Here is a 20,668-nt window from a genome sequence, read left to right as displayed (position 1 = left end):
AATAATATTTTCTTCTCTCTAGCTTACTTATTGTAAGAATTTGGTATATCATACATATAACACATGTCTCATATATAGTATATGTGATGTATGTATTACATATGCAGTATATAACATACAAGATATGTCTTTTTTTTTTTTAAAGATTTTATTTATTTATTTGAGACAGAGAGAATGAGAAACAGAGAGCATGAGAGGGAGGAGGGTCAGAGGGAGAAGCAGACTCCCTGCCGAGCAGGGAGCCTGATGCGGGACTCGATCCCGGGACTCCAGGATCATGACCTGAGCCGAAGGCAGTCGCTCAACCGACTGAGCCACCCAGGCGCCCACAAGATATGTCTTAATCCACTGTTTATGTTATTCATAAGGCTTCCTGTCAACAGTAGGCTATTAGTCATTAAGGTTTTGGGGAGTCAAAGATTATAGACACATTTTTGGCTGTAGAGGGTGGGGGTTGGCACCCTAACCCCTGTTTTGCTCAAGGGTCAACTGTAATACAATTCTGAGTTTACCATGGGTACTTAGTAAATGCTTCTTGAATGGATGAATAGATTGCAAGAGAAATATCTTCCCTTAGAAGGAAGACTTCTTTCCTGGTACGAACAATGGTGCCTTCAGGATGAAGACCCTGCACGGAGCCCACAGCCCAGGCGCCAGCAGGACGTGGTCCCCTTTCAGGAATTGGCTCCTTGTGCAAACTCAGCGGTGCTGGTGTAGTTTAAGCACTTTCTGAAGCCAGCAGCGTCTCACGTGGAGGCGCGTCTGCTGGAAAAGATTTTCGGTCCAAGCAGAGGCCTCCTCCCAGAGTTCGAACGCGAGCTCCAAGTCCTGCTCCAGATGAGAGAGCCCAGCTCCGAGGGCAAAGCTGAAATCTTCATTATGGGGAGACTCTGGCACCGGAAGTGCCAAAAGGCTGTTTCGCATTTTGGCCCTGAAGCCCCGAAGGATGCTGTGTGGAGGCACCGTGATGCTCAGCCTGGAAACCATGAAGTCTCTTGAAAAAGAGAATGTTCATTCCGGCACTTTCCTCTCCACCACAGTGATGAGCAGCCTGGACGAAGCCATGCAGTCACTGGAAATAGGTCAGGAGACTGTCTAGGAACCTGTTACCAAAACAGTGTGATGTTTGTGATTAGGATCTCAGTGCAGGGGGGTCAGTCTGGGTCAGCAGTCACCCTTAGAGGCCCCATCTGAACTCTGCCTTTGTTCCTGTGGCTCAGGGAAACAAGTAGTGTTTAGTGGCCTAACCACTGGCCCCTGCATAGACAGTGGTTTAAAGATGCAAATGTGAGTCAGACCTGTACCCTTGAAACAAACAATACATTATATGTTAATAATTTTTTAGGGCGCCTGGGTGGCTCAGTTGGTTAAGCGACTGCCTTCGGCTCAGGTCATGATCCTGGAGTCCCTGGATCGAGTCCCGCATCGGGCTCCCTGCTCGGTGGGGAGTCTGCTTTGCCCTCTGACCCTATCCCCTCTCATGTGTTCTCTCTCTCTCAAATAAATAAATAAAATCTTTAAAAAAAATTTTTTTTTTAATTTTTTTAAAGATTAAAATGTGAGTTATAATAAAAAATAAACTTTAAAAAACATATATTGACATAAACATAGATATAGATTAGTATTGTCAAGAAAGACAATCTTGCTTTGCATGCTCCAAGATGGGAAAGAGCTAAGAATTAACAAATGGTTGGTTCTGCTTTTTCATAGTGTGTCGTATTAGGTGGGTGTGGCTAGGATCTTTAATGTTCCAGGGAGCTTCCGTAGATAAGGAAGAACTTTACTGTTTATTTTTTCATTAATGCTAATTTTTGAAAAAAAAAAATGTTACATTGATATTAAACAAGCTTTATAAACCCCCCTCCAAAAAAAAGAATCTTCTTTCCCTAAGTCAGTAGTTCTCAGTGGGATACTGGCCCCTATATGAGAGTCACTTGGGAGGCTTGTTAAAACTATGAGTTCTTCAGCCACCACAATCAGAATCTTGTGGGAGTGGTGTTGGGCAGGTGGGTGTAAGGGCCAGAAATATGCACTTTTAACAAGTGCCTCAGATGATTCTGATGCTTCCATAATTTCGAGTACCCTTACCCTAAGCACAAGGTAGAACTAACAGGGCTCATGAAGGTAGCTGCTCAGCAGTTAAGAGCAGGACCTTGAAGCCAGATTGCCTGTGTTCCTCAGACTCTACCACTTACTACATGTATGTTCTACCCATGCTCTTTAACTGCCCCATGCCTCAGTTTCCCCACCTACAAAATGGAGAGAACCATATAATTATCTCGTAAAGTTGTGAGGATTAAATGAGTCAATATATGTAAGGTGCTTGGAACAGAGTCTGACTATAAACACTATATATATGTTGGCCATTATCAGAATTGTAAGTATCCACTTTCCAGCAACTGGTACATTTCTGTATAAAGGCTGTCCTCTTGTAGAAAATGTAACCCACAGAGCTTTTCCTTTTTCCTTTTTTTCTCCTTTTCTGTTTTAGAGAAGTAGACACCTCAAACCAGAATACGGCCTTAATTGCAGGGTAAACCGGCACAAAGAAAGCTTAGATCTTTTACCACATGCTGATGAGCCAGAGAACCGTACTCAGTCTTTTGTACGGCTTCCCCATAATTAAAATCACATAAAAGGGCAGGGATTCAAAAAAGCCTAACATGTTTTCTCACTTACCAGAAAGTGTTTGGGTAGCTACAAAGGGCAACAAAACACAAAGCCCTATTGTAGCAACAATCCCATGGCCAAATCATCTCCTGTCCCAAGTCTGATTCCAAGGCTCTTCTTCCTCTTGTCTCCAGGAGATTTGCTATCCTCCAGAAGATGGAAAATATTCCCAAGACCAAACCGGAGAGTGTATAATTCCCCAGTCCCCTCCCTTTATAGAATGAGATGAGCTTTGGCAACTGATCCCTTGAGGACGGATCCTTGACAGCTGGTGTGCTTGGGAAGTTTAGGACAGTTTTCCACAATGGGCTCCTTGTTGGTGTATATACCCAGATTGGATATAATTAATGGACTCTTCTTAAACTGGGCTTTCTTCTTCTCACGTGACTTCTGGAAAGTTAGTTAAGATTAAAATTTCTATTTCCCTATTTGTAAAAAGGAACTTACATTAGAATATTAGTACTACAAGGACTTTTTTGAGACAACTTAATATAACTCTTTAAATGTTTATGAAGAGGGGTGCCTGGGTGACTCCATCGTTAAGCGTCTGCCTTCGGCTCAGGTCATGATCTCAGGGTCCTGGGATCGAGTTCCGCATCAGGCTCCCTGCTCAGCGGGAAGCCTGCTTCTCCCTCTCCTACTCTCCCAGCTTAGTTCCCTCTCTTGCTGTCTCTCTCTCTCTCTGTCAAATAAATAAAATCTTAAAAAAAAAAATGTTTATGAAGAAACTAGATCCAGAGAGAGAGTGTGGGAGTGGAGGGAGAGGCAGAGGGAGAGAGAATCTCTAGCAAACTCCACGCTCAGTGCAGAGCCCCATGCCCGGCTTGATCTCTTGACCCTGAGATCATGACTTGAGTGGAAACCAAGAATCAGATGCTGAACCAACTGTGCCACCCAGGGGCCCCTACTTAAAGATTTTTTTATATAATTTCAGTTATACAGAAAGGTTGCAAAGAATCCCCAGATAGTCTTCACTTTATAACATTATATATATTTCTATATACATTTTTTTCTTTCTGAGACCCTTAAGAATAAGTTGCAGACATGATGCCCTTCTAACCTTAACTCTTAAGTAGAAAAAATACACCACACCCAGTAACTGTAGAGTCAGCCAGTATCGGTCTTTTCAGCAACACCCACTCAGACAGATAATAATCATTGTTGATAGCATCATTTTCAAATTGTACATCTTCTGACTTGAACAATGGTAGATAAAAATCTAGCTGTAAGAACAATTAATATAGTCTTCACTCAATAGATATTTACTAAAGAGTACATTAGTGCCCTAGTGGATGGAAGAACAAAAGTTGTCCAGATTTTGCTTGTTTTAGAGATGCTGAGCTCAGCAAAGAATTCTCTCTCTCTCCCCCCTCTCCTCGCTCCCTCATCTCTCTTTCCCTCCTCTCACTCTCTCTCTCTCTCTCTGCCTTATCTTTCCCCTTATACACTGAAACATTTTCTTTCAGGGTGAGAAGAGGCTGTAAAATAAAATTGCGTTTGCTTATAGATGAAGGATTGAAGGATCAAATCAGAATCTAAAATGAGCAGTTGTGAACTAAGAATTAGGTGTTGTTTTCTGCATTTTCATTATTGTGCTGGTCATTTCTGTTTTTGTTGAAGTTGAAATGAAATTGAAGGATGTCAAATAGGTCTTTAAGAAATTTCTCTTTCTTGCTTTTATTGCATTGTCTTCCAAATGATGTTGACACTCAGTGGATGCTTCAGTACAAGGAAACCTTTTCACTTGTCACCTTGAATACACATTCTATCTACATCTCCATGTGAATCCCAATCCCCCTGGCATCAATAACCATAGATTTTGTGAGATCAAATTATGGGTTCAGTGGACAATACAGGTGCCCTCTTATTTAAAACTGCCACAGGAACTCTGAGTAGCAAAAGGGGACAGCGGGTTAATAATAATACTTGGCATTTATTTAAGCCCACTGCTATCCTTTATGAACAAAGCACCTTTGTGCAGGAACTTAGTTATCATCACTGTATAGATCAGCATAAATAATCAGAGAGCAAACTGGCCTGCTGTAAGGCAAGCTCATCTCTATGAGCAAGAAAGATTTTTAGTTGGGCGCCTGGGTGGCTCAGTCGTTAAGCGTCTGCCTTCGGCTCAGGTCATGATCCCAGGGTCCTGGGATCGAGCCCCACATGGGGCTCCCTGCTCCGCGGGAAGCCTGCTTCTCCCTCTCCCACTCCCCCTGCTTGTGTTCCTGCTCTCGCTATGTCTCTCTCTGTCAAATAAATAAGTAAAATCTTTAAAAAAAAAAAAAAAGAAAGATTTTTAGCAACTTTTTTTTAGCAACTAGACCCTTATTCCTGGTTTTAATCACAAACCTTCAAAACACATTTATTTCTCGTATTTAAGAGGACAAATTTGTGAAAGGTATCTAAACCTTAGTTATAACCTCATCATTCTGTGTTCTTTTTTTTTTTTTGAAGGTTTTATTTATTTATTTGACAGAGAGAGTGAGAGAGCACAAGCAGGGGTAGTGACAGGCAGAGGGAGAGGGAGAAGCGGACTCCCCGCTGAGCAGGGAGCCTGATGTGGGGCTCGGTCATCGATCCTGGGATCATGACCTGAGCTGAAGGCAAAAGCTTAACCGACTGAGCCACCCAGACACCCCTGAGGGGTTTTTTGTTTGTTATTTTGGGGGCACCTGAGTGGCTCATTCGGTTGGGTGCCCAACTATTGATTTCGGCTCAGGTCATGATCTCAGGGTAGTGAGATCGAGCCCCGCATGGGGCTCTGTGCTCAGTGCAGAGTCTGCTTGGGATTCTCTCTCTCTTTCTCCCTCTGCCCCTCCCCCTGCTCGTGCTCTAAATAAATAAATAAATAAATAAAATCTTAAACAAAAAATCATTGTGGGAGGCCTGTGTGGCTCAGTTAAGTGTCTGCCTTCAGCTCAGGACCCTGGGATCAAGTCTCACATCAGGCTCAATGCTCAGTGAGGAGTCCACTTCTCCCTCTGCCCCTCCCCCCACTCGTATTCTCTCTCTCTGACAAATAAATAAAATCTTTAAGAAAATCATTTGTTATTTTTAGGGAGGGAGGTGCTTGTTTCAATTCTACAGAACTCTTATAATGATTCCTCACGTCATTTTCTATGTGGAAGTCACTCTGGTAGGTTGGGAACACAAATGAACATCATCAGTAGCTTTTCAGAAGACTCTTGATAACTTTAGATACAGCTGGGGCACCTGGGTGGCTCAGTTGGTTAAGTGGCTACCTTCGGCTCAGGTCATGATCCCGGGGTCCTGGGATCGAGCCCTACATCGGGCTCCCTGCTCAGTGGGAAGCCTGCTTCTCCCTCTCCCTCTGCCTGCCTCTCTGCCTACTTGTGCTCTCTATCGCTCTGTCAAATAAACAGATAAAATCTTAAAAAAAAACAAAACTGGGCGCCTGGGTGGCTCAGTTGGTTAAGCGACTGCCTTCGGCTCAGGTCATGATCCTGGAGTCCCGGGATCGAGTCCCGCATCGGGCTCCCTGCTCGGCAGGGAGTCTGCTTCTCCCTCTGACTCTCCCCCCTCTCATGTGCTCTCTCTCTCAAATAAATAAATAAAATCTTTAAAAACAAACAAACAAAAAAAACGCACAAAACTTTAGATACAGCTTTAGGAAGAAGAAAAATATTTTACTCATATTATGCTAACTTTTTAAAAAAAGATTTAATTTTCTTTTTTAATGTAATCTCTACACCCTATGTGGGCCTTGAACTCACAACCAGAGATCAAAAGTTGCACGCTCCAGGGGCGCCTGGGTGGCTCAGATGGTTAAGCATCTGCTTTTGGCTCAGGTCATGATCCAAGGGTCCTGGGATCGAGCCCCGCATTGGGCTCCCTGCTCAGCAGGAAGCCTGCTTCTTCCTCTCCTTCTACTGCTCCCCCAGCATGTGCTCTCTCACTCTCTCTGTCAAATAAATAAATAAAATCTTAAAAAAAAAAAAAAGAGTTGCATGCTCCCCCCACTGAGCCAGCCAGGCGCCCCCTCACATTATGCTAAATTAACAGCATCTATTTATTCTTCATGAACTTGTGTTCCATGAAACACTGTCCAGAAGCTGATAAACAATTTGAGAGTAAGAGACCATGTGTCATTATTATTATGTCCTTTGGTGTCAAGCATTAAAACTACATACATTGTAGGATATTGATATATACTTGATGAAATGGAGCAATTCATTACAAAACGCCAGTTTGTAGATAAAAATTCAGTACATCAGGGCAAAAAAGGATTAACTTGGGGAAACAAACTAACCTTAGTTTTTCTAACTTTCCTAACATGAAAACCACATATATTTCTATTCAGGAAGTATGTCACCAATCCAACTGGGTGTCATTTAAAGATGAAGCTTAGAGGAGTGCCTGGCTGGCTCAGCTGGTTTTTTTTTAAAAGATTATTTAGATAAAGATTAAAGATTCATTTTTTAGAGAGAGAGAGAAAGAGCGCATGCAAGTGGGAGGAGGAGCAGAGGGAGAGGGAGAGATAGAATCCCAAGCAGACCCCTTCCCCCCGGCCCGCTGCAGAGCCCAATGGGGATGGGGGAGGCAATCCCATGATCACTACCCGAGACCATGACTTGAACCAAATCAGGAGTCAGAGACTTAACCAACTGAGGCACCCAGGCCCCTGGAGTGTGCAACTCTTGCGAGTGGGTTGTGAGTTTGATCCCCACATTGCGTGTAGAGATGACGTAAAAATAAAGTCTTAAAAAAAATAAATAAAAATAAAGTTGAAGCTTGTAAAAAGAGATAAAATATAACAAAAATTAATTTCAAAATTCTTGTGTATTATTGTGTTTGACAGTATTGATGTTCCCTTGGGGAAATAACAAAGGCTCTTCTTTGACTGGCATGCAACGAAAGTTCCCCATGCTCGTGGGGACGTAGGGACAGGCAGCAGAAGTGGCTTAGAGCACTTCATCATGTCGGTGTTAACTTACTGTCACAGCTGTCACATCCTGGGGAAAGTCACGAGATAGGAAGTTTAAGAAATGTCCAAGTATGACAAATCATAGTATAAAACTTAAATATAAGTGCCTTTATCATCAAGGAAATGAATGAAAGACAAAGCCTCCCAGCCCTTAAGCAGTTGTTTAGCAGATGTCAGCTGCCTCGTTTATAAAATGAGAAAATTGGGGTGGATAATACTAAGATCCCTTCTGCATAGCTTGCTTCATGCTTTTTCAGGAACCAAAAGTTCTTGTGGCCGAGACAAGGAACTGACAGAAAACAGTAATGGTAAGAATAACGATAAGGATGGTGCTAGAGTCATACATGGTATCAGCCTTCAGTAACGCCAGTCCGTGTCAGTACCAGGCACTGTGGTATTCACCTGAGGCTATCCTCAGGTGATAACATGTTGCCCAAATTTGGCCTTAAAGGGGTTTGCTGTGTTCTAGAGCTAGACAACACAACAATGTGGTGGTCAGAAAATCTTTGTTCCAGTCCCAGGGTTCCAGCTTTCTGATCTTCTATCATTCTGCAAGTTGTTAGGCAGGTATTTTCATGTTGGTATTGTCCACTCTCTTGTAATCCCGTCCAGGGCAGGGATCACCAACTCTTCACCTCTATCTCCCATTCTACCTTTGCATGTGCTTTGCAGACAGTAGATACTCAATACATGTCATTTGAATGATCTGTCTACAAAATAATATTGAAAATAATACTGCCACTTACAAAATAAGTGGCATTTCACATGAAAGAATATTCATATAGTATCTACCACTTAAAATATTTGCTTTGCTTTATGCACATTAAACATTTGATCCTTTCTTCAAGCGTTAGGTCAGGTTCATCTTTTTCTACCAAGAACTCATCGGTTGTTACAACCCTGGATGATGACTTCTTATTTTTTTGTACCACTCAGGTGTCTTAGTATCTTGAGTCTATATCACATTAGGTTTTTAGTTTATCACAGGAAGAATCATTCCATGTCTCCTTGTATCCTGCCAGCATGCCACTTTCACAACAAAGGTGCTAAATAAATATTTGGTAATGATCATAGTGATCATAATGACCAATAATAAGTGACTTACTATTAAGGGTTCAGATCATTTGCTTATAGAAAATCCCCCAAATACTTCAACCACATGTTTTCTAGCAGGAGAGTGCTTGGGAGTGGCAGCTTTGTCCCTGTGTTCTTTGGTATGGGCCTTCCTCCCAGACCCCTGCAGCATGCTCTAGCTCGTACCCAGGCATAGCCTTCTCTATATTTTATTGCTTTAGTTTTTCTGGAAGCCAGGGGATTTGGAGGAAGATCAAATGTTTTTTTTAAAAAAAAGGGGGGGCGCCTGGGTGGCTCAGTGGGTTAAGCGTCTGCCTTCGGCTCAGGTCATGATCTCAGGGTCCTGGGATCCAGCCCTGGTTGGACTCCCTGCTCAGCGGGGAGCCTGCTTCTCCCTCTGCCTCTGCCTTTCCTGCTTGTGCTCGCTCTCAAATAAATAAATAAATAACCTTTAAAAAATGTACTATGTCATACATATACAACTGTATCTCTCTCTCTATACTCAGAGGCAGGACTAGTCAAAGAAGGAGAGAGGAGGAGGAGTGGAAGGAAAGCAGGAAGAGAGGGCAAGATGAACATGGCTACTAAGAGGGAGAGATGGTGCTAAGTGAGGCTTTGGGGTGAGTGTGTATGACTTCGTGTGGTATATGGAGCCAACTGGCTTCCTGGAATGGAGCTTATGCTCAGCAGGTTAAGAAGCTGGTTGAGTAAGGGGGAAAAGTCAGCTGAAAGGGGGCCTTAGGCTCAGTATGAATAATGGACAGTTTCTGAGAACATCATAAGCATTATACATAACTTACCTGTGTTCAAAACAGTGCTTGAGGAAGATGAACTGTGCTATGCTAATATTAGCTAGCTAACATTTGGTGAGCACTGACTGTGGGTCAGGTTCATATACGTAAAGGCTTCACATACTAGCCCATTTCATCACAACCACCCTATGAAGGAGGCACTGCTACCTCTATTGTACGGGCAAGGAAAGGGACGCAATGATCTGTTAAAGTGGCATCTTTCCCCAAAGTCCCACTGCTTCTGAGTAGCAGAACTGGAGTATGAACGTGGGCAGTCCAACTCAAAAACTGGTGTTCCTACGCATTATGTCACATGGCCTTCTCTTTCCACAGAGCTGTTTATCTACACAACAGCCAGCCAGGAGAGTCCTCAGGAGTTCGTAGTAATATGAAGCATATAGTGAGCTTGCACCGTGGCCGCAGAAAAGCAACGAAGGGATGAAACTGAAAAAAATTCCCAGTGGAAAACCATTTTTTTAAAGATTTTATTTATTTATATGAGAGAAAGAAAGAGAAAGAGAGCAGGAGAGCACTAGTATGAGCGGGGGGGAGGGGCAAAGGGAGAGGGAGAAGCAAACTCCCTGTGGAGCGTGGAGCCCAACATGGGACTCTGAGATAAGGACCGGAGCCAAAATCAGATGCTTAACTGACTGAGCCATCCAGGCGCCCCTCATTTTTTTCTTTTTAAGTAGGCTCCATGCCCAGCATGGGGCTTGAACTCACGATCCTGAGATCAAGAGTCGGGTGCCCTACCTTCTGAGCCAGGGAGGTGCCCCCTCCATTGGAGAGTCAATTAGACTAGCTAGGTAGATCTGAAAAATGGAGAAGAGAGATTAGAGACGTAAGGATGATGTTTGTATTTATATGATTTCATTCCAAAAATATTTATTGAGACTTCCTATGTGCCAGGGACTGTGCTGGGGAAGAAACAGTGAACCAAATAGGCAAAGTCCTGGCACTTACGGAGCAAGATTGTGTTATTAGTAAAAAATCAGTTATTTATGTATAGACCATGTCTAGAAGGAAATACAACAAAGTGGTAACACTAGTTGTTCAGGAGGGGAACAAGATGGAAGCAGGGGCACGTATAAAAGGGGAATTTCAGTTTTATGCCTTTTGAATTTTAACACATTATGTGTTATCTATTTAAAACTCATTTTTTACGGCGCACCTGGGTGGCTCAGTCGTTCAGCGTCTGGCTTTGGCTCGGGTCACGATCCCAGCGTCCTACGTTGCGCTTCATGCTCTGCAAGAAGCCTGCTTCTCCCTCTCCCACTCCCCCTGCTTGTGTTCCCTCTCTCGCTGTGTCTCTCTCTGTCAGATAAATAAAAACTTAAAAAAAAAGTCATTTTTAAAAAGATTGTATTTATTTAATTGAGATAGAGCAAGAGTGAGAGAGAGAAAACATGAGCCCAGGGTGGGAAGGGGCAGAGGCAGAGGGAGAAGCAGGCTCCCCATTGAGCAGGGAGCCCACCATGGGGCTGGATCCCAGGACCCTGGGATCATGACCTGAGCCAAAGGCAGACACTTAACCAACTGAGCCACCCAGGCGCTCCGTCATTATTATTTTTTTTAAATTGAGGTAATAAGACTGTGTGCTATGGGGGGCGCGTGGGTGGCTCAGTCGTTAAGCGTCTACCTTCAGCTCAGGTCATGATCCCAGGGTCCTGGGATCGAGCCCCGCATGGGCTCCCTGCTCGGCGGGAAGCCTGCTTCTCCCTCTCCCACTCCCCCTGCTTGTGTTCCCTCTCTCGCTGTCTCGCTCTGTCAAATAAATAAATAAAATGTTAAAAAAAAAAAAGACTGTGCTATGTACTAAGACATATATATGTAAGTGTGTATGTGTGTATGTTTGCCTGTATATGCATAGACTTTCCGGCAGTTCATACAAGAAACTGGCAAAACTGGATGTTTCTGGGGTGGACACTGGGTAGGTAGGGAATATAAGTAGGAGAGTGAATTCACTCTATGCTCTTTTTACAATTTGCATTTTAAATAAATTCAGTTATTGATTATATACAAGTATTTTTTTAAATATTTATTTATTTGAAAGAGAGAGAGAAAAAGAAAGAAAGTGTGAGCATGGCGGGAAGGAGCAGAGGAAGAGGGAGAGAGAAACCCAAGCGGACTCCTCGCTGAGCAAGGAGCCCTACAACACAGTGCTCGATCTCACCACCCCAAGATCATGACCTGAGCTGAAACCAAGAGTTGCAGGCTTACCTGACTTCACCAGCCAGGAGCCCTGATTATACACAAGTTTTAATTAAAAACTCACGTTTGGGGCGCCTGGGTGGCTCAGATGGTTAAGCGACTGCCTTCGGCTCAGGTCATGATCCCGGAATCCTGGGATCGTGTCCCGCGTCGGGCTCCCTGCTCAGCGAGGAGCCTGCTTCTCCCTCTGCCTCTGCCTCTCTCTCTCTGTCTCTCATGAATTAAAAAAAAAAAGAAAAAAAGAAAAAATCTTAAAAAAGAAAACTCAGGTTGTCTGGCTGGCTGTGTCGATAGAGCAGGCGACTCTCAATCTCAGGGTCCTGAATTCAAGCCCCATATTGGACGTGGAGCCCACGTTAAAAATAAATAAATAAAAATTTAAAAATAAAAATTGGGTTTTGAAAATAGAGCCCTAGGGAATATAGGTTTTATATAGAAAGAAAATCGCCTGAGTTTCTTTTCTTACAAAAATTTTTTGGAATATAGTTGACACACAATGTTACATTAGTTTCAGCTGTGCAACATAGTGACTCAATATCCCTAAACATTATGCTCTGCTCACAAGTGTAGCTGCCATCTGTCCCCACACAACACAATTACAGTATCATTCGCTACATTCCCTATGCGGTGCCTTTTACTCCCATGACTTACTCATTCCATACCCAGAAGCCTGTGTCTCCAACTCCTCTTCCCCAGTTTTGCCCATCCCTCCACCCCTAAAAATCACACAAGTTTTTATTATGTTTTATATACTAGTGTGCTTTCTCTGAGTTGTAACTTCTTAAAGATTTTATTTATTTGTTTGTTTGTTTGTTCAGAGACAGTAGGAGGAGAGGCAAAGGGAAAGGGTGAGAGAATCTTAAGCAGGCCCTAAACAGGCTCTATATCCTGTGCAGAGCCGACATCAGGCTCCATCTCACGACCCTGACATCATGACCTGAGCTGAAAGCAAGAGTCCGCCGCTTAACTGACTGAGCCGCCCAGGTGCCCCTCCAAGTTGTAACTTTTACCAAATTTTACATTCAAAGAAAAAATATGCATGTATGTGCACACATACAATCTAGGGGAACCCCCTCCTCCCTCCCCCCAAAAGGTGGTGTTTGTGAAAATAAGAGAATTGAAATGTTTTGGCCTTTGGCTGATGTGGGAAAAACTCCTCAGCTATCAAAATTCTCTAGATAAGCTTTCAAAAAACGCCTAAGGCAGTTTCACTCCATACAATAGACACACTGTTGAAACAGGTTCAGCTGGTGGCCAACCTCCACCCATAGGCTTCAGGGATTTTGTGCTTGCTTATAGAACTAACTAACCCTGACATGATAGCTTATACTGGACTTTAAATCTGAATTGATCCACTCAGTCTTCACCAAAATCTGGATCATGAAACCCCTTAATCTTTCACGGAAGTAAGATGCTCAATTTGGTGAAATCGTGATTAGAAAATTTAGTTTTGTTGCAGGTGTCCCATTACATTGCTTTCTGCTAAGTGACAATAATCCTAATATTGATGAAAGTCAGGTTACTTCTGTCAGTTTTGTTCCTTCCTGGGATATTTATTAAATGGCTACTATGTGTCACACATATAGTTCTAGATCCTTGGTACATTAGCTATCTCTTACAAGGTAACTAATTACCCCCAAATTAGTAGTTTAAAACAGTAAACTTTCGGGTGCCTGGGTGATTCAGTCGTTAAGCGTCTGCCCTCGGCTCAGGTCATGATCCCGGGGTCCTGGGATCGAGCCCCGCATCGGGCTCCCTGCTCGGCGGGAAGCCTGCTTCTCCCTCTCCTACTCCCCCTGCTTGTGTTCCCTCTCTCGCTCTGTCTCTCTCTGTCAAATAAATAAATAAAATCTTAAAAAACACACAAAAAACCCCCAGTAAACTTTCTCTCACAATTTAAATAAACTTGAAATTTGGGAGCACCTTAACTGGTTCTGGGTTAGGGTGTCATAAGGTTGCAGAAAAGATGTTGGCCAGGAGCAGTCATCCAAAGGCTTTATGGGTCTAGAGGTTTTCTTTCCAAGATGACATGTAAAACCTTTCTTTTGAAGTCACACTTGATAATTTCCATACCATCCCATTGGCTACTTAAGTGATCCCTATCAATGTGAGAACAATCAGGGGCCATCTTGGAAGCTGGCCTCCACACTTGGGAAATAAAGAAATACAACAGACATATTATCTCTGCCCTCAAAGCTTACATTCTAGTGGAAGCATCTGGACAATAAACATGATAAATTACTTAGCATCTAATGGAAAAAATGAATAAGATTTAAGGAACAGGGGTGCCTGGCTGGCTCAGTTGGTAGAGCATGTGACTCTTGATCTTGGGGTTAAGTTCAAGCCCCATGTTGGGTGTAAAGATTACTTAAAAATAAAATCTTAAAAAAGAAAAACGATTAAGGAACATTAAGATTGCTTTGGGGTCAGGTTCCAATTTAAAATAGGATGTTCAGGGGGCACCTGGGTGGCTCAGTCAGTTAAGCATCTGCCTTCAGCTCGGGTCATGATCCCAGGGTCCTGGGATTGAGACCCATGTCAAGCTCCTCGCTCAGCTGGGAGCCTGCTTTTCCCTCTGCCTCGCCCCCCCTGCCCCCCCCCCGCCCTGTCGCTTGTGTGCGCTAAATAAATAAATCTTTTAAAAAAACAAAAATAAAATAAAATAGGATGTTCAGGGGCACCTGGCTGGCTCAGTCGGTAGAGAATTTGACACTTGATCTTGGGATCATGAGTTTGAGCCTCATGTCAGGGGTAGAGATTACTTAAAACTAAAATGAAATGAAATTTAAAAAATAGGGAGTTCTTGGGGCACCTGGGTGGCTCAGTCATTGAGCGTCTGCCTTCGGCTCAGGTCATGATCCTGGGTTCCTGGGATCGAACCCCGCATCGGGCTCCCTGCTTGGCCAGGAGCCTGCTTCTCCCTCTCCTGCTCCCCCTGCTTGTATTCTCTCTCTAGCTGTCTCTCTCTCTGTGTCAAATAAATAAATAAATAAATAAAATCTTAAAGAAAAAAAATAGGGTGCTCCTGATAGGTCTTATTGGGATATTTAAACAAAAACTTTGGTTGGTGAGGGACTGACCTATGTAGGTGTCTAAAGGAAGAGCATTCCAGGGCACAGTTGGTGCAAAGATTCTGAGACAGAATCATGCCTGGTATGTTCTAGAAAAATCGAGGAGTCAATATTCCTGGAAGGGGTGAGCAAGGGGAAAGTAGATGAGGTCAGAGAGGAGGAAAGGGGAGGCGCCTGGGTGGTGCAGTCAGTTGAGCGTCTGACTCTTGGTTTCTTTTTTTTTTTTTTTTAAGATTTTATTTATTTGACAGAGAGAGACACAGAGAGAGAGGGAACACAAGCAGGGGGAGTGGGAGAGGGAGAAGCAGGCTTCCCGCCGAGCAGGGAGCTCGATGCGGGGCTCGATCCCAGGACCCTGGGATCATGACCTGAGCCGAAGGCAGACGCTTAACGACTGAGCCACCCAGGGGCCCCGGTTCCTTTTTTAAAAAAAATAGATATTTTTTTAATTTAAATTCAATGAACTAACATATAATGTATTATTAATTTCAGAGGTAGAGGTCGGTGATTCATCAGTCTTATATAACACCCAGTGCTCATTACATCACTGCCCTCCTAAATGTCCATCACCCAGTTACCCCATCCTCTCACCCCTCTCCCCTCCAGCTACCCTGTTTGTTTTCTATGATTAAGAGTCTCTTACGGTTTGTTTCCCTCTCTGATTTCATCTTTTAAAATTTTCCCCTCTCTTCCCCTATGATCCCGTTGTTTCTTAAATTCCACATATGAAATTATATAATTGTCTTTCTCTGATTGACTTATTTTGATTAGCATAATTCCCTCAAGTTCCATCCACATCCTTGCAAATGGCAAGATTTTTTTTTTTTTGATGGCTGTGTAATCATTGCATTGTATATATGTGTGTATATATATGTGTGTATATATATATATATACTATATATATATATATACAGCACATCTTCTTTATCCATTCATCTGTCAATAGACATCTGGGCTCTTTCCATAGTTTGGCTATTATGGACATTGCTGCTATAAACATTGGGGTGCAGGTGCCCCTTAGGATCACTACATTTATATCTTTGGGGTAAATCCCTAGTGGTGCAGTTGCTGGATTGTGGGATAGCTCTATTTTCAACGTCTTTTTTTTTTTAAGATTTTATTTGTCAGAGAGAGAGCATGAGCAGGGCAGAGGGAGAAGGACAAGCAGACTCCTGGCTTAGCAGAGAGCCCTATGCGGGGCTTGATCCCAGGACTCCAGGATCATGACCAGAGCCCAAGGCAGATGTTTAACTGACTGAGCCACCCAGGTGTCCCTATTTTCAACTTCTTGAGGAACCTCCATACTGTTTTCTAGAATGGCTGCACCAGCTTGCATTCCCACAAACAGTAAGAGGGTTTCTTTGCACCCTCTTTCTCTGCATCCTTGACAACATCTGTTGTTTCCTGACTTGTTAGTATTAGCCATTCTGACTGGTGTGAGGTGGTATCTCATTGTGGTTTTGATTTTGTATTTCCCCGATGCTGAGTGATGTTGAGCACTATTTCACGTGTCTGTTGCCCATTTGGATGTCTTCTGCCCATTTCTTGACTGTATTATTTGTCCTTTGGGTGTTGAGTTTGGTTAAGTTCTTTATCTAGATTTTGGATACTAGCCCTTTATCTGATAAGACATTTGCAAATATCTTCTCCCATTCTGTTGGTTGTCTTTTGGTTTTGTTGACTGTTTCCTTTGCTGTCCAAAAGCTTTTTATCTTAATGAAGTCCCAGTAGTTCATTTTTGCCTTTGTTTTCTTTGCCTTTGGAGATGTGTCTAGCAAGAAGTTGCTGCCTGTGTCCTCTACTGACTCTTGGTTTTGGCTCACATATGATCTGGGGTGGAGATAGAGCCCTGTGTCTGACTCTGCCTTCAGCAGTCTGCCTGAGTTTCTCTCTCCCTCAGCCCCTCCCCCACTCTTTCTCTCTAGAATGAATCTTTTTTAAAAAAGATTTTGAGAGAGAGCACAAGTGGGAGAGGGGAGGGGCAGAGGGAGAAGCAGACTCCCCACTGAGCAGGGAGCCTGACACGGGGCTTGATCTTAGGACCCCAGTATCATGGCCTGAGCCGAAGGCACTTAACCGACTGAGTCACCCAGGCACCCCAGGAATAAATAAATCTTAAAAAAAAAAAAGAGAAGAAAGGGGACAGATAGACCTTAAAAGGCCCTATAAACTACTGTAATAACTTTGGCTTGAAATGGGGTGAAATGGGTTAAGTATTGGAAGATTCTGAGCAGAGGGTTTTCTCATTCCCTCTGTCTTAGGCTTCTGTTCAGTAAATATTTGTGGATTGATTTCAGTGGGAGCCATGTGAAGATGCTGACTTAAGAGTTTTATCCTAATAGTAAGAACTGTTGGGTGGCCCCAGGGCAGCCAGAGGGGACGATGTTTTGAGGCAGACAAGACATAGCAGAACCTTCAGACTTTTCCACATAGCTAAAAACAGTTCAGAAATACCACCAAGATAATTCACATACTTTCCTAAAAAACATTTAGTAGTGATTTAATGAATCTTGACAAGCTTTGGGCAGCAAGATTCTCTTCACCATTGCCTCCCATACTTAAGAACAGGCCTTCAGTCCCACTGTCTCATTCTTTTGAATGGAAATAAAGACTTCCTTTGGATTACTGATAAAACTTGATAGCTTTTCAATTATAACCAATGAATAGTACATCACAAATATAGTACCATTTAGTGACAATGTATTTTTTAAATATATTCTTTAAAGATTTTGACAGAGAGAGCTCAAGCAGCGGGGAGCGGCTGAGGGAGAAGCAGGCTCCCCACTGAGCAGGGAGACCAATGCGGGGCTCGGTCCCAGCACCCTGGGATCATGACCTGAGCTGAAGGCAGACGCTTGAGCCACCCAGGCGCCCCTGTAGTGTTTTGTTTTAAAAAAGATTTTATTTTAGAGAGAACGCATGTGGGAACAGGTGGAGGGGTAGAGGGAGAGGGAGAGAATTTCAGGCCGACTTCAAGCAGTACCCAATGCGGGCTTGAACTCTCGGCCCTGAGATCATGACCTGAGTGGAAATCCAATCGGTCTCTAAACCGACTGAGCCAACCAGGTGCCCCAACAATGTAGTGTTTTTAAAAGGAGAATCAATGTTAAGGGACGCCTGACTGGCTCAGTTGGCAAAGCATCAGATTTTTGAACTCAGGATCGTGAGTTAAGGCCCACATTGGGTGGGGAGCCTACTTTGAAAAAATGAATCTGGGGCGCCTGGGTGGCTCAGTCGGTTGAGCGACGGCCTTCAGCTCAGGTCATGATCCCGGGGTCCTGGGATCGAGTCCCACATCTGGCTCCCTGCTCTGCGGGGAGCCTTTTTCTCCCTCTCCCACTCCCCCTGCTTGTGTTCCCTCTCGCTGTCAAATAAATAAATAAAATCTTAAAAAAAAAAAAGAATCTGAACTCTTTATTTCTGTGAAACCTTGGGCAAAGTTAAAGATTTTATTTATTCATGAGAGACAGAGACAGAGGCAGAGGGAGAAGCAGGCTCCCCGCGGAGCAGGGAGCCCGATGCGGGACTTGCTCCCAGGACCCCGGGATCACGACCTGAGCCGAAGGCAGACGCTTAACCGACTGAGCCACCCAGGCGTCCCTGGGCAAAGTTATTTTAAACAAGACATTTCTGCCTCCAGTATTTGGGAGCCTGCTGCAGTCATAAAGTTCCATTACTAAACTCCCCCAAGGACAGGAATATTATCTTAACTGATAAAGACAGGATCATTTCATGTATGCAAAAAGGGGGAGGGGAGGCCTGATAAAATACATTACCCATTCCTGAGAAAATGAGCCAACTATAAACAGGAGACTATGTAAAAGGTATCTATACATAGAAACCAACAGCAAACATTCCTGATGGAATATGCAATGCTTCCTTCTTAAAACTGAATCAAGTAGATGACTTTAATAGGAGACAAGGGTAAGACTCAGGCAAGCAAAGCCCTTGGTGAGCAAAAAGAAAGGATGTACTCTCAGATGCCAACCTGCACTACCCTGAAGATACCTACCTGAATTTTGCTCCCTAGGTGTCTTAAACTCCCTTAGCCACAGCCTGCTCTTACCACCTATATTCAACAGGTATTAGAGGTCCTAACCAGTGCATTAATAAAGAACTCAGCAAGGTCCTACATAAAGGCTTTAAAAATTACTGTCCATTACCTATAAAATAGCAATTGGAAAGAAAATTCAATTGACACTAGCACCAAGGAACCTAAAATACTTGAGTTCATCAAAATCATACAGAACATCACACAAAACACTTCTGAGAAAAATTATAATGGATTCTACCCAATCCTAACAATCAGGCTCATTATTACTTTTTAAAAAGATGTGAGAAAGGAGGGGCAGCATGACATGGAGAAACTCTAGCAGACTCCACACTCAACTTGACCAACTTGATCCTGACCAGAGCCAAAACCAAGAGTCAGACACTCAATAGACTGTGCCACCCAGGCGTCCCAGGCTCTTTAAAAATAGAAACGGAAGGGCAGCTGGCTGGCTCAGGTGGGACTCATGATCCCGGGGTTGTGAGTTCAAAGCCCACTTGGGTGTAGAACTTCAAACGAGAGAGAGACAGGCTTGTTTTAACATTTACACAAACACAGGTAACCATGATAGAGTCAGTCAGGAACCAGTCAAATGAATTTAAAAGGTGCCAAAAGTCATTCAATGGAGAAAGTACAAATGGTGCCAAAGTAACGGCACAATCACACGGGTAGAAACAAACTTCAGACCCTCACACCACACCTAGAAATCTAAGGTGGATGACAGATGTGAAAGCCAAAAATTACAAAGCTTTCAAAACAAAACAGTACCACCACCACAATGTGAGGTTAAGTAAATTTACGGACAGAAAAAGATCCATTGAGAATGTTAGTAAATCAAGACTTAAGATTAACAAGTTCTACTCATCAAGTCATATTAGGAAAATGAAAATACTAGATAGAAAACATTTGCGAAACACTGAACAAGGAACTTGTATGCAAAATAAAGAGGCAACCTAACTTAAATGTATCTTTCAAAGAACTAATGGTGGGCGCCTGGGTGGCTCAGTTGGTTAAGCGACTGCCTTCGGCTCAGGTCATGATCCTGGAGTCCCAGGATCGAGTCCCGCATCGGGCTCCCTGCTCAGCAGGGAGCCTGCTTCTCCCTCTGACCCTCCCCCCTCTCATGCTCTATCTCATTGTCTCTCAAATAAATAAATAAAATCTTTAAAAAAAAAAAAAAAAGAACTAATGGTGAATACTAATGGTGGATAAAGACAGAACATGTTCAGTACTGAGAAACAGATTAACACAAGATACTACCACACATCCAGAAGCCACAAAAACACTTGTATGCAAGTATTCATAGCAGCTTTATTCATGTTTTCAAAAAATCAGAAACCAATAAACAGAGTGGATAAATTATAGTATATTCATGCACAATGGTTCCTACTTGGCAAAAGGAATACATGGCTCAACCTCTCAAAAACTTTTGTTATCAAATGAAAAGCACTTTATGAGTATAGACCTCATGATTAAATTAGTATAAAGTTCCAGTGGGGCAGGGTCCCCAGTGGGACCCTATGCTGTGGTGACAAAAATTGGCGAAGTAGTTAGCTTGGGGGTGGAAGTAGATTGCGGAGTTGCCTAATTAGGGTTAAATGAACCTTTTGTCCCAATATGGCTGTGGGCTAAAAGTGTGTTCACTTTTGAGAACTATAGTTAAGATTTGCATTTTATAAATCTTCCCTAAAAAGATGTGTAGTAGGTATGTACCAGAGCAGAACGGAGGATAGTTTAAGGTAGAATATGAAGATTCAATGTACTATTTAACTTTGTGTATTTGAAGATTCTCCAAGTAAAATGTCTAATTACAAATCTCATCTATTTTCTGGGGTCCTAGCTAATCCCTGCAGAA

The sequence above is a fragment of the Mirounga leonina genome, unplaced genomic scaffold (assembly GCF_011800145.1).
Source record: "Mirounga leonina isolate KUSES-001 unplaced genomic scaffold, KU_Mleo_1.0 Mir_53, whole genome shotgun sequence".
Taxonomy (NCBI): Eukaryota; Metazoa; Chordata; class Mammalia; order Carnivora; family Phocidae; genus Mirounga; species Mirounga leonina.
The sequence above is the reverse complement of the archived record's forward strand: the minus strand, read 5'-3'. Positions refer to the sequence as shown.